Source organism: Myotis brandtii, unplaced genomic scaffold (assembly GCF_000412655.1).
Source record: "Myotis brandtii unplaced genomic scaffold, ASM41265v1 scaffold225, whole genome shotgun sequence".
Lineage (NCBI taxonomy): Eukaryota > Metazoa > Chordata > Mammalia > Chiroptera > Vespertilionidae > Myotis > Myotis brandtii.
The window spans coordinates 1,657,111-1,671,880 of record NW_005358435.1 but is presented as its reverse complement, the minus strand read 5'-3'; the positions used below and the strand labels follow the sequence as shown (position 1 = coordinate 1,671,880).

Genomic DNA, 14,770 nt, shown 5'->3' with positions numbered 1-14,770 from the left:
TCGTTGTATTTGGGATAGGATATTACAATCCAGAAATCATCGTCTGGTTGTGTTTTCAAGCCTCCATACTGCCCTGTGAGTGTGGGGAGACCCATGGGATATAATCCACACACCTCAGACCAAGAAGGGTTTTTTTCCAAGGCCGGCTACAGTTCCCAGGCCAACTCTGCCCGGAGCTAAGAATGGTTTTTACATTTTTAAATGGTTGAGAAGCAATCGAAAGAGTATTGTTTTTATGACACGTGCAAGTTACATACATTCAGGTTTCGGTGTCCATAAAGAGAGTTCTATTGGAACCCAGCTGTCACTATCACTTACTAAGTGATGTCCTTGTCTGCTTTCATTCCACAGCATGGAGCTGAGCAATCCATTACGTGAGGCCCAGAAAGATGAAAATACTCACTCTTTGCCCCTTTTCAGGAAGAGTTTGCTAATTCCTGCTCTGGATGCTAAAGATCTTGGTGGAGGTTTCTTTATATCTTTCCTTTCATTTTTTAAAAAAGATCATAATTATCCTGATAATTTGCAGGCGTAGACTCAGATCAAATGGACTTTCCTTGGGAAGCGGCGGCAGGCGGGGATTAGCGGCCATGCAGGGGCGTTCGAGTGAAAGACTCCTCTTAGGTGAATTTAGGGAACAAAGGCCCGTGGTCAATGATTTCTGTGGGTATAAAGTAAAAGGGGGGCTGAGTTCTTTTGTCAGTTTTGCAGCACAAATCATACAGTTACTGAATACCCTCGGTCGCAGCAGTTTTCTTTTAATGCTTAACTCCGTGACCTCACAAAAATAATTGCTGGGAAGCAAATTTACTTAGCCCTGCGCCTTTATTTGCTGGCCGAGGGGCTCAGCCCGTAGCCATATTGTTTATGGAAATGTGAGCGGGGGCGGGGAGGAGAAAGAACACAATTTGGCCGGAGAAGATGGATGAATTGAAAGGATTCGAGGGATTTTGTCTTTGCTTTATAATTGGAGTCAGAATCTCCCTGCCAGTTACCCTTCCTTTGAGATGTGAAATCTCCCCGGCTCCTCCCGCCCCAAGTCCTAGCGAGCGCTTTCTCACTGGGCTGGCATCTGGCTTTTAAAACCCTGTCGTTTTTATAATTATGATGAATATTACGACTTGTCCAGTGAATAGGCTTTTTCAAATTCTGAGAATGTCTTTCGCCGGGAAGGAAAAAAAAAGTTGATGAAAAATGATGAGTATGCCTTCGGGGCGGTTGTGACTTGTTGTTTGATTTAAGTCCACAAGAATTTTCACTTCGGGGGCACCCATCAGCCGTGGCTCGCAATCTGCCTTGGAATTTTACCTTGAGAAATGGCAGATTGTATCTTGGAAGAAACCTCCGCAAATAACCTCACTTTGTCCCAAACCCTCATTCTAGAAAACAGATGAGCCCGTGTTTACAGTAGGGATCACACTCAGCGGTTTAGGGATTGCCTTGGTGGGCAACAGAATAGGGACACCTCCCAGCCCTTTAATTTTGTAAAGTTAAAACCTGCCTTGGCTGCGGCTGATAGAAAAAAAAATATGAGTATAAAAAAATGGAAGCAAAAGTTAGCAGGCCACACCCGGTTAGTTGGGAAGCCGCTCCGAAGGCACTATGGAGTTTGGCTTCCTTAGGAAAATACTTAACCAGCCGATCAGTCCAACCATCTGATAACTGCTTATCAGCTCTAATGCGATTGAGATTCCTTTCGATGGCTCTTTGCATTCCACTCACAAAGCTCATCTTAGGTAAGCACCTTGAGAAGAAACAAAAATTCATGTGTCTCAGCTTCTGCATTCATGGAATTTTCTTTTCACAATGGAAGGAAACAAGTTAAGCTGGGGGGGGGGGGCGAAGGGGGGTACTCAGAGAATTGAATACCTTTAAAAGGGAGGGCCCAGTGTTCAATTCGTGTGGAGTGCCCACACAAAAACGGTGAAGCACTTGTTTCTGGCTAATGGTTGAGAAACCACCAAAAAAAAGATTATTTCATGATGCCAGGAAACTCTGTCAATCCACACGTCAGTGTCCATAAAGAGACTTCATTGGAATGCAGTTTCCAGCCTCTGGAGCTAAAATAGCAAAGAGATCTTACAGGAGAGGGAAACACAGAAGATGAATTGGCTACTCTAGTCTCCATTTTTATTTATTTTTAATTTTTTAAAATTTATTGAGTTTAGAGAAACATCGATTTGTTGTTCCCCTTATTTATGCATCCATGGGTTGACGCTTGTATGTGCCCTGACTGGAGATGGAACCTGAAACCTTGGCATATCAGGACGACGCTCTAACCAACTGAGCTACCGGGCCAGGGCCTCTCGTCTCCATTTTTAAAAAAAATACGTTTTTATTGATTTCAGAGAAGAAATGAAAGGGAGCGAGATAGAAACATCAATAATGAGAGAGGATCATCGATGGGCTGCTTCCTGTATATTCCCTCCTGGGGATTGAGCCTGCAACCCAAGCATGTGCCCTTGACCAGAATCGAACCTGGGACCCTTCAGTTCACAGGCCGACGCTCTATCCACTGAGCCAAACCAGCTAGGGCATCGTCTCCATTTTAAGCTACCCAATCACGCAGGAAAAATTAAAATGTGTGTAAGTGAAGATTTCCCGGATTTGGGAGAATCATAATTTGGAGTGTGCCCTCCCTGCATCCACAGTTCCCTTTATAACCATCTACTCCAACAGTCTTCTATAAAATGGGAGAGAAGCAGGGTGCCTCTCTGATGAGAGTAAAATTAATAAACAGGAAGAGCCTGGCACACAGTAGGTGCTCAAAAACATCTTAGCTATTATTCTTTTTCTTACGAGTTATTTGTTCACAGCAATTGTTCCTTTTCTTTCTTCCTCTTTTTAATCCTCACCCTAGGATTTTTCCCCATCAATTTTCTTCTATAAAATGGGAGAGAAGCAGGGTGCCTCTCTGATGAGAGTAAAATTAATAAACAGGAAGAGCCTGGCACACAGTAGGTGCTCAAAAACATCTTAGCTATTATTCTTTTTCTTACGAGTTATTTGTTCACAGCAATTGTTCCTTTTCTTTCTTCCTCTTTTTAATCCTCACTCTAGGATTTTTCCCCATTGATTTTCAGAGAGTGGAAGGGAGGCAGGAGGGAGAGAGAGAGAGAAACATCTATATGAGAGAGACACATCAATTGGTCCTCTTGAATATGAGCCCCCACTGAGGCAAGGGATTAAACCTTCAACAGAGGTATGAGGTATGTACCCTTGAATAGGAATCAAACATGAGAACCTGTGGTCCTCAGGCTGATGCTGTAACTACTGAACTAACCAGCCAGAGCTGCTCCTTTTCTTGACTATTTGTCATTGAGAGCAATTTGACAGTATTCATTAAGTTTAAATCAGCCCTAGCCTGTTTGGCTCAGTGGATAGAGCGTTAGCCTGTGGATTGAAGGGTCCTGGGTTAGATCCTGGTCAAGAGCACATGCCCGGGTTACAGGCTAGATTCCCAATAGGCAACTTGCAGGAGGCAGCCAATCAATGATTATCTCTCATCATTGATGTTTCTATCTTTCTCTCCCTCTCCCTTCCTCTCTGAAATCAATAAATTATATTAAATTTTTTTTTTTAAATCAGTGTGTACTTTGACCCAGTATTCAATTTATAGGCATTTATCCCATGGGTTAACTCCCAGTCCATGTGTCAAACAATTCACATATTTGTTTGTTTTTATTCCCATACCATGTCACGAATAATTCTTTCAGCTCTGTAATTAAGAACATACACATTTAGGATTATATCATTTGGGGAACTGACCCCATTTTATCCCTGCTAGTGTAGCCACTCCACGGTATTATGCGTAGCATTTGCATGGTGCATCTCTTTCTAGTCTTTGCTTCTAATATGTCTTTATACTTAAAGTGGGTTTCTTGGAGACAGCATATAGTTGGTTGTTGCCTTTTTATGCAGCCTGATAACTTCTGACTTTTTAATTGGAATGTTTAGGTCATTTACACTTGTGTAATTTTTGATACGGTCAAAGCTAAATCTACCATCTTGCTTTTTGTTTTCTATTACCTCATCTGTTCTTTATTTCTTTTTCCTGCCTTCTTTGGGTTAATTGAATTATTTTTAGGATTTCATTTTATATCTACTCTTGAATTGTTAAGCTATATCCTTTATGATTGATTGATTGATTGATTTAATCCTCACCCGAGGACATTTTCCCATTGATTTTTAGAGAGAGTGGAGTGGAGGGGGACAAACACATAGAGAGAAACATCAATGTGAGAGAGATACATCGATTGGTTGCCTCCAGCACGTGCCCTAACGGGGGCTGGGGATGGGCCTGCAACTGAGGTACATGCCCTTGACCAGAATCAAACCCGTGACACTTTCGTCCACGGGCCAACACTCTATCCACTGAGCTACACCGGCTAGGGCTATCCTTTTATTTTTTAGTAGTTGTTCTAGAGCCTATTATGTGCACCTTTAATATCACAGTCTACCATCAAATGATAGTAGAACACTTCACATGTGATCTGAAAGCCTTGTGGTGGAGTATTTCCATTTCCCCTCATTCTCCTGTGCTGTATTTGTCATGACTTTTTACTGCTACTTATGTTATAAATCCTAAAATACTTTCTTTTTGCTTTAAATAGTCAATTATATTTTTTAAAAAAATAAACTTCATTTTAGAACAGTTTTAGGTTTAAAGAAAAAAATTGTGAAGATGGCACTGAGCATTCCCATATCGTGTTCTCCCTATTACTGACCTTTTACAGTAGGATGGTACATTGCTTGCAATTAATGAACCAACATTGATACACTATTAGTAATTAAAGTGCATACTTTATTAGATTTCCTTTAAAAAATTTTTAAAGAATATTTATTGATTTCAGAGAGGAAGGAAGAGGGAGAGATAGAAACATCATTGATGAAAGAGAATCATTGATTGGCTGCGTCCTGCACGCCCCCTACTGGGAATTGAGCCCACAGCCAGGGCATATGCTGGGAATAGAACTGTGACCTCTAGGTTCATAGGTAGACGCTGAACCACTGAACCACACTGGCCGGGCTGTCCGTGTTTTTTGAAATTGACAGTTTTGAGGAGTACCGATCAAGTATTTTTTTTAAAATATATATTTTATTGATTTTCTACAGAGAGGAAGGGAGAGGGATAGAGAGCCAGAAACATCGATGAGAGAGAAACATCGATCAGCTGCCTCCTGCACACCCCCCACTGGGGATGTGCCCACAACCAAGGTACATGCCCTTGACCGGAATCAAACCCGGGACCCTTCAGTCCCCAGGCCAATGCTCTATCCACTGAGCCAAACCGGTCAGGGCAAGTATTTTATAGAATGTACTCCACTGGGATTTGTCTGATGTCATATGTTTGCGGAAGAAAGACCACAGAAGTAAAGCCATTCATATCATATCATCTCAAGGGTACATACTATCAACATGACTTATCACTGTTGATGTTAACTTAGAGTACCTGGTCAAGGTTGTATTTGTGAGATTTCTCCACTGAAAATTTCTTTTCCCCCTCCTTCCATGCTGTATTTCAATGATCTTCTAAAGACATTAAAAACAGACTGGGAATCAAATTGGCAACCTCCTGAGGCATGGAATGAGCCTAACCAACTGAGCCACAAGGACGAGGGCAGTTTTCCTTTAAAGGTAAATTTATTCTCCATGCTAACTCTGGCTGAGGAGTTCTAGGGAGTGCTCTGACTGGCTCAGCGTGATCCCTTGTTTAGTTCTGAACCAATCAGGAAGGCAGTGTTGGTAGTAGGTGGTGAAACAGAGTTCTCTCATTGGCTGATCTATGGGTGGTGGGTATGGGATATATAATAAGGCATCTTGATTGGCAGCTTCCCCATGATCCCATGAGTGGGAAGAGAGTCTCCAAAGGAAGCTAGGTGGCCTTGGGAGACAACCTTGCTGGGAAGACAAGAGCAATTTACTGCACAACTTCAATGGCTGCCATTCTCATCGAATCACAGAGATACACATATCCTTCTTCCTTCCTAAAATTCCAAAAACGTCATCTCAGCTACCCAGTGTTAATATATAGTAAAACACACTTACCCAACCCCCGTAGGAGGCACCTCGACATCCAAGGGACTCCATCTGTCTCCATTTCGGTACCTCTGGGTGATGTGTCTTCCTCTGCTTTAGTCTGCATATGGCGTATGTGGAACTGTCAATTTAAGACAGAATAATAAGTTTATTTACCTCCAAATCATAGACTCCAATTATATATATCCACACAGTATATAGTGGTCGGCTGAACACAACATGAGGCATAACCAGATAACAGGAATCCAGTCACTCTGTGGAGATGGGCTGAGTCCCCTCCATGGATTCCCTTGCTCTTTATCTCCCTAGGTCTCGGTGTCTCCATCATCAGATGGATGCAATTGCTTTTGAGGATCAAGAGGCAACGCACATCAAGTGTTTCACACAGTACCTGGCACCCAGCGCACACTCAATAAACAATAGCTGTTAATATTATCCCATCACATCTGTTGTCTCTCAGTTAGGCCACTGAGTTTTCACACAGTACCTGGCACCCAGCGCACACTCAATAAACAATAGCTGTTAATACTATTCCATCACATCTGTTGTTTCTCAGGTAGCCACTGAGTGTTTTTTTTTTAAATATATTTTTATTGATTTCAGAGAGGAAGGGAGAGATAGAAACATCAATGATGAGAGAGAATCATGGATCGGCTGCCTCCTGCCCGCCCTACACTGGAGATCGAGCCCACAACCCGGGTATATGCCCTGACTGGGAATTGAACCGTGATCTCCTGGTTCTTAGGCCGATAGTCAACCACTGAGCCATGCCAGCCAGGCTAGCCACTGAGTTTTAAGTGGAATACCAAGAACCTAAGACTCAGGCCTCCCCCTTGGGAAACAGCATCCCATTGGGAAGGGAAGAGTCTCTCAGCTGAACAACAGATCAGGAATAATCCCAGGGGACACTAAGGCACATGAGCATCAGCCACGTCCCATTCTCCGCTACAGAGCATCGCTTCATGAAGCCTCTCAGGTCTTCTTCTCTGTCTTCAGACTGTTCGTTTCCCTCTGCAGGTTTTTTGAATTTCCAGCCAACAGTCTGGTTGTTTTCCAAATTAAACAGGCATTGCTACAGGGTCATTGACCCACTCAGAAAACATACCTGAGCACCTATTACGCATCAGGCATGGTCACGAGCAAAGAGGGTGATCAAGGCAGCTATGACCCTGCTCTAAGGAGCTGACATTTGGACAAGAATGGACAACAAACACACACAGAAATAGATACATATTATGGCAGGAAGCGACGCAGCTCTAAGAAAATGTCTGGGCCCTGCCCGTATCTACTAAACAGCGTGTGGCAGAGTGGTGTGATGGGCATAGTTTCTGCCTGATGCTCTCTCTAGCTCTTGGGGGCCCTGCTCTTAGAATCCGGCCACCATATTGAGAGGAGGCCCAGGCTATATGGGGAGGTCGTGCTTGAAGGTTCCAGGTGACAGCCAGCTGTGCTCTCAGGGGACAGCCAGCATGTGAGTGAAGGGCGTTCAGATGGTCTCCGTCCTCAGGCTTTTTGTCTTCCAGCTGAGGTGCCAACCAGTGAGGACAGAGGCAAGCCGCCCTGCTGTGCCCTGACTGAATCGTTGGCCCACAACACATGGAGATGAAAAGTCATCACTGTGAAACCAAGTGAATGATAAATCATTATTGTGGTCAGTGCCATGAAGTTTTGGGACAGTCTGTTACAGAATAAGAGATCACTAATACAGGGGAATGACAGTGCTACGAGGTGGGGGTGGCAGGAGGGCCAGTGTTAATTAAATACGGTGGTCAGAGAGTGAGCAATGTGGTGGGGGAAGCCCTTTCAAGAGAGAGAAAAGAGAACATGCGAGGGTCCTGTGGCAGGAATGTGCTTGTGGTTTAGGTCAGCACGGCTGGCGAGAGAGTGGTAGGAAATTAGGTCAGAAAGATGGGAGAGGGATGCTGGAGATTAGGTAGGACCATTGATGGGAACTGAGCTGAGAATGATATGATATGATATGATATGATATGATATGATATGAGCCAACATTTTTTTTGTGTGTGTATGATATGATATGATATGATATGATATGAGCCAACATTGTTTTTTGTGTGTGTGTGTTTTTTTAATTGATTTCAGAAAGGAAGGGAGAGGGACAGAGAGATAGAAACATCAATGATGAGAGAGAATCATTGATCGGCTGCCTCCTGCACACCCCCCACTGGGGATCGAGCCCACAACCCAGGCATGTGCCCTTGACCGGAATTGAACCTGGGCCCCCTCAGTCCGCAGGCCGATGCTCTATCCACTGAGCCAAACCGGCCAGGGCTGAGCCAACGTTTAAGATGGTTACTCTGGCAGCTGTCAGAAAGTAGTCGTTAGTGGGACGCATAGAAGCCGTTAGTGGGATGCACACCAGGTGGGAGTCTAGCACAGTCATCCAGGTGAGTGACGGATGGTGGCTAGGATTGGGTGGTGGACGAGGTAAGTGGTCAGACTCTGGGTATTTTCAAGGTAATGCTGGCGGGATGTACTTTTTGATGGTGTAGGTAGGAGAGAAGGGGAAGCTGGCGGGTAGATGAGCCTCAGAGAGAGCTGGGGTCCTGCTCTAGGGACTCGACGTGTGGTCCACTGGCCAGCAGCACCAGCGACACCTGCATGGCTTGGGCGCTGGTTATAAATGGAGACTCTCCGGCCCCACCCCCACTGTCAGGTCCATCAGGATGAGAACCAGTACTTTAGGCCAGTGGGTCTCCACATTTAGTGTCCTCAGAAAATGCCAAACCACTTGGAGAGTTTGTGCAACACTGAGCGTTGAGCTGCACCCCCAGAGTTTCTGACTCAGTAAGTCTTGGGGGGGCCTGAGAGTTTGCATTTATAACCAGTTTACAGGTGCTGCCGGCTGGGACCACATGTGGAAACCACGGCTCTATGTGGCTATTGCAATAGCTTCATTACCATGAGCTGTGTGCTGAGAATGTGGAAGGAATTACGTGTGGGTGCATCCTTCCCCCAAGAACTGGCCCTCCCTCGCTGGATTGAGGTCGAGATCAGAGCAGGCGCTGTGAGAATTCAAATGGGAGTCATCTTTTCATCTGGGTTGGCCAGGGCGGAAAGGGAGCTGGGAGCTGGGCAGGATTCAGAGCAGGAAAAGTGAGGAGGAGCGGAGCGAGGTAGCTCTTCCAGGCCCTGGTGGTGCAAGTTCCAGAGGCAGCCAAGGCGTGAAGGAGAGGCCTCTGTGAGCAGAGTTCAGCGAGCCATGCGGCAGGCATGGAGCCCCCAAGCAGGTACCAGTTCCCCCCTGTGAAGGACCTGCTTGCCAGGAAAAGAGGACACCTACAGCCCAGATGGGAAAGCGACACACTAGACACAGTCGTTTGCCTTGACTAACACCTTCCGGCCTCAGTGGTGTCAGGACATAAGTTCACTCATGGGAGACGGATACCAAGTGCCCTGCGCGGTGAGGTGGGGTACCCACGTTGGAAGTCGGTCACTACTTTTTGTTTGTTTATAAATGAGAGCGCATTCGAATCACCTCTGGAATCACAGCACCCACTCTCACTTGTATTCATATTAACTCACATTGGAAGCATGCACAACCGGTTCATCAAGCCTGTCATTTCAAGGAGACAATATATAAGGTCAGGCTAAGAGAAAACAGTGTTAGCATGTTTTAAATGGACTTTTCTTTTGGGGCGGGGTGGATAGTTTGATGTGTTTTGACATAGGTATCAATTTGTGTAATCATGACTATAATCAGGACTCAGAACACCTCCATCACCCCAAAGAATACTTGGCGCTACCCCCTTTTTAGTCACACCCTCTTCCCACCCTACGTAAGTATTAGAATAGGGTCTGTCAGTGGGGAGAAGTGAACCCAGGTGTGAGGACTGAAGACTTGTGGGCTTAGAGACCCAGCAGGTCAAGATGGAGGCAGACATTATTTCAACCTCAACCCAAGACTGAGTTAGAATAGCAAATACATTTCGATTGGTATGCTAACACGGACCAACTGCCTGGAAAGCTAAGCGGAGAAGGGCTCCGAGGCACACCAGGGAACAGTTGAAGAGTGCAGGGGTTGATTCGTCATGTCTTTCTTGGGCACCAGCTACTGAGAGATGGTCCTTGTACTGGGAGGTATGGTTAGCATAAGGGCCGGATTGCTGACCATGAGAGGATGGAGAGGGACTAATGAAATGTTAGAGAGAATTCCAAGTCCAGGGACACTCCATCTTTAAAAGTTTGTCTTCATTTAATTGTGCCCAGAAACAATTACCAGCCCTGATTCGGTTGGGGCACCTCCGGCAGGCAACCAAAATTGATGTGTCTCTCTCACATCAATGTTTCTCACCCTCTCTCCCTCCCTTCCACTCTCTCTAAAAGAAATCAATGGAAAAAAATATCCTCAGTGATGATTAATACATGTATAAAGTCTTGGGGGAGGCAGAGAATTAAAGTAGAAGAAAAACCAACTGAGTTATGTTTGTCTGGGTATTTATATAAGGACTTAAAACCCCCAGATTGATGGTCATCTGAAGCCGTCCCAAAGGACTTCAAACACAGCAATACTGAAAGGAAGCGGGTTAATCATCAAAGAGGAAACTGGGAAACAACTTGATGACCCAACAGTAGGAGACGCATCCCGAGGCCAGGTCTACAAAGGGCGGCAGCGGGAATTTAGGGCCTGAGGGAACTGTTCTGTATTCTGATTGGGGCGGTGGTTGCACAAACTCTCAAAGTGCGTTAAAACTCATAGAATGCACACAATCATGAGAAAAACCTAAAATCTATTTAGCCTTGAAAAATGATACTGTAGAACTTTGTCAAATGTGGTGCGCACACCTCTGGCTGTACACAAGATGACGGACAACCACACACAGATGAACATTTGCATTGTATTAGTTACGTATTTATATTAACTCTTATTGGAAGCATATACAACTGGTTTCTCAAGCCTATAATTCCAAGGAGACAATAGCATAAGGTTAGGCTAAGAGAAGAAAGTGGGAGTAACTTTAGAGGAAAATATTAAATCAAAGAGTTGACCTGTGTTATGCATATATGGTAAAATTTGAGATGGGGTACTTGAATAAGGTTGAAGAAATAGTGTTCAAGGCCCACTCTCATGCAGTTTATGATCAAGTGGATGCAGAAAAACACTTAGGAATCCGAAAAGAATTTCATGCAGTAATAAAAAAATTGAAACATGGGTTATTGAACATATATTCAGGATGAGGCCATTTTTGTAAAAGAAGGACAGAGTTATGCATGGAAAACTGAGTGGGAAGATATGCAGTGTGAATACTGGTTATCTCTGCGTGATAAGATTATGGGTGACTTTTGTTCCAGTGATTCACCCTCTCTAGTATTTTATAGAATGATACATATTAATTTGCAATGAATTTTCTTTATAAGCTGTTTTTAACATAACATAATGACTTTACCTAGGACATAAATATTTGCTTATCCCACAACTTATACTTAACTGCTCTAGAATAGCAGTACCAACCTGACCACCAACAATGTGATTATGGAAAAACTGATTTTAAGATTCATTTTTTTGCAATTCTTTTTGTCCTTGGGGCATATACACCCCACCAAGGACATACACTCACGTTATTGTCTTTTAAGGCCCTTGAAACCTTTGCTCTCTGTGTACTTATGCTACCGAGTGGGCAAAGGGAGGTTTACAACCCTGAATACTATAGTTAGGTTTGTTTTCAAATTCTGGGGGTTGTGTTTCTCAAAGTTAAATTTAAGTTTTAGTTGTGTAACATACTTAGCTGGGACAGAAATAAAACTAACAGAATTAGTTTTTAGAGAAGCTTTGGCCTGACCCCTCTGTCCCTTTCTGCCCCTCCCTTTATCCCTAACTCGTTCTTAAAAGTTTTCGGTTCATCTTTTTGTCATGTATTTTTTAATACGGGCCAATCTGTATATGGATTCGTAACCTCCCCCATTCCCAGGTGGAGAGTAGCATCTGACACACTTTCCCGAGGCTTCCACCCAGCCACCTGCCCGGCGATCCCTGTGGACTGGGCGATAGAAGCTGCCTTGTCCAGGGCCGGAGGCGCGCCTCTGTGCGGAGGGGCCACGGGTGATCGATCCCGGCCACACTGATGACTGAGTCCTTTATTAAGATGAAGGACAACTTTCCCGAAGCCCCTGGCAGACTTGCTCTCAAGTCTCATGGAGCCCGTCCCTGCACCATCACCTGGCTGGATGCACAGGACTCCCAGGACCGGCCCTGGCTCGGCCCGAAGGCCGCCTGGGGGGCGGGCACTGCCCAGGGAAGAGATAGCGATGAAGTGGACTGGGCAGCTGTAGGGCTCAAGCCACTCCCTCCTGGCCTCAGTTTCCTCATGTGCATAAGGAAGTATTTGAAAGAGACCAGCGTGTCCCAATTTCAGGCCTCAAAGCGTCCCTCTCCCAGAATTTAACTTCTCTGTGAGTCATTGCACAACCACTCAATGCTCTCCCTTAAGCTGCCTTTATATCAATTCACTTTTTACATTTAGTCCCGTCCTTGGGAATATGGCCGTAAAATGGTCTTATTGGCTTGTTATATGCTTTTCTAAAAGCCACTAAAATATATACATAACTACTTCAACAACAAATGTTCACTGGTGTGCCACCTAAAATTATCTCGTTTGTACCACCAGTGGGAAGGGTACCACCACTTAGAAATACTGAAATAAACAGATTCTAGGGTTCCTTTCAGAAGGTTTACTCTTCTGTGAGTTTTAATGGAACGTCAAAAACAATGCAAAAAGCAGGAAAGAAAAAAGCCCGATGCTGTAGTGAGGTCAACAAGATGAAAACAAAATAAGAATTAAAAAAAAATCAGTAAAAGTGCAGTGTGGTTTCCTGGATTGGACCCTGGACAGAAGCAGGACACCAGTGGACACTCTGCTCCTCAATTTTGACACATGTCCCTTGGCCCTTGGTATGTGAGATGCTACAAGGAGGGGAAACTGGGTAAAGAGTATGTGGGAACTCTCAATACTATCTTGGTAGCCTTTCTATTACATGAAAATTATTCCAGAATATGACATTTATTTTAAAAAGATAACTTCACAGCTTGGAATGATCTTTTTTGCTTCTAAGTTTCCGTTGCTCTCATTAGCAACAGCCACCGAAGGGAGGACATTGAGAATTCCCATAAGCAGCAGGACAGCCTTGGGATCAGGCAGTCCTAAAACCTAACACAGAGATCCTGCAACTCAGAAAAAGTGTTTTGAGACCCCTCTCTGCCCCCTACTTCCCCCCCCCCCAGCCTCTTAGTAGGCTATAAAGGCTTTATAGCCCTTTGAGAAATTCTCCTTGGCATCCAGGGCTTTGGGATGTTCCCATGAACCAATCCATGCATATGGATCAGGGACCAGTTACCCTACTTGTGTTTCCAGAAATATGAGGGGGGCCTACGTCCCAAGGAGAGGATGCAGTCTCTTTGAAATCTGACCCTTTAAAAGTTGGGCTGCTGGACATTAATAAGGAAGAATGGAAAGTGCAGATCAATAAGACTCGCTGGAAATAAAACACACATTAGCATAGATTATTCCCCATAACCAAGACGAATGCCTTTTTAAACCAAACCAGAGCACAGAGGTGCATCTTGTAGGCTAGCTGCCACTAGCCGATTGCAGAGAGAAAGACGGACAGACTTGGGGGCAGGGGAAGTGGACAAAACCCAATTGCAGAACTCTGAAGAGATGGAGGGAAATGAAATCACCCCTCGAGTTCTGTAGAAAATTCTACCAGCCCTGGGCTTCCGTTCATTAGGCATGCATTTGACATTTAAATAGTGTATGTCCTGGGGACAATGCCTTTTTGCAGCGTGGCCAGGAGCTTGCCCAATAGGAATCTGAACGTTTATTACAAGAGGACGTGATAACACATCAAATAGCAGGCTAAGGGCTCCCTGTTCTTGCACAGCCACGCTGCAAAGACTTCTGTGGAATTTCAATCCTTTACCCGACACACCCCATGTCTAGGACTGTGTTTACTCAAACAGCCACCCTCCTCTCCTTTTAAATTTTATTTGTAATTAGCGATTACTCCTTGCAAAGCAGCTTTGGGCGATGTTAATATCCTTGTCTGTGCTGCTATTTTTAAGAACCGCAACAATGATATTTTTGTTGGTGCAATAGTTTAGTATTAAAATATATATATAAAATGAGAAGAATGGGTGGCTTGAGATATTCCCAGATGCATAAATATTTTGAATCAAATATGCACATCTTTAAAAAGATTTCTAATGATGCCTCCCACTCGATAACCCTTTCAATGGATTGCATCGTGGTTGTCTGGATCCAAACCCAGGCCTCCTCCACCTTGACCTTGGCCAAGTTCCTTAACCTCTCTGTACTTAGTTCATTTATAAAATGGGGCTAATACAGTGCTTGCTTCTATTTTAAGGATGTGTGTGTGTGCACGCATATATGTGATAATTTATGTAGGTTATTGTATGTGTAGCATGGTGAGGAAAATTCTCAATAAATGGGAGCTATGGTAGTTTCAGTGTCTTCTTGTATTGTGACTAGTGAGGCTCAGCTATGTTTTTGTTTTCCCCAGAGCTCCTTTGGCCATGGAAGAGAATGGGGTGGGGGTGATGGTGGGGAAATCAAGGAAAACAGAACTGTGGTCAGCTAGAAGAATGAAAGGAAGTCTCTACTCCCTGCCCTTCTCCCAGGCCTGCCTACTCCATGCCCCTGGGCTAGAGTCTCCACTCCCCTACCCCTCACCCCCCACCCCCCAGGGCTGAGTCATT

General features: G+C 44.5%; 1 long non-coding RNA gene across 1 annotated transcript in view; it reads right to left on the bottom strand.

Annotated features, from left to right (window-relative positions):
• Nucleotides 1-218: 218 nt before the first annotated feature.
• Nucleotides 219-14,770, bottom strand: part of LOC106726087 — a 21,111-nt gene continuing 6,559 nt past the window's right edge. Inside the window, exons 2-3 of the long non-coding RNA XR_001362096.1 lie at nucleotides 6,049-6,160; nucleotides 219-661 (exon numbers count right to left, since the gene is read on the bottom strand). This is a non-coding gene — a long non-coding RNA (uncharacterized LOC106726087). The remainder of the gene's footprint in view (nucleotides 662-6,048; nucleotides 6,161-14,770) is intronic.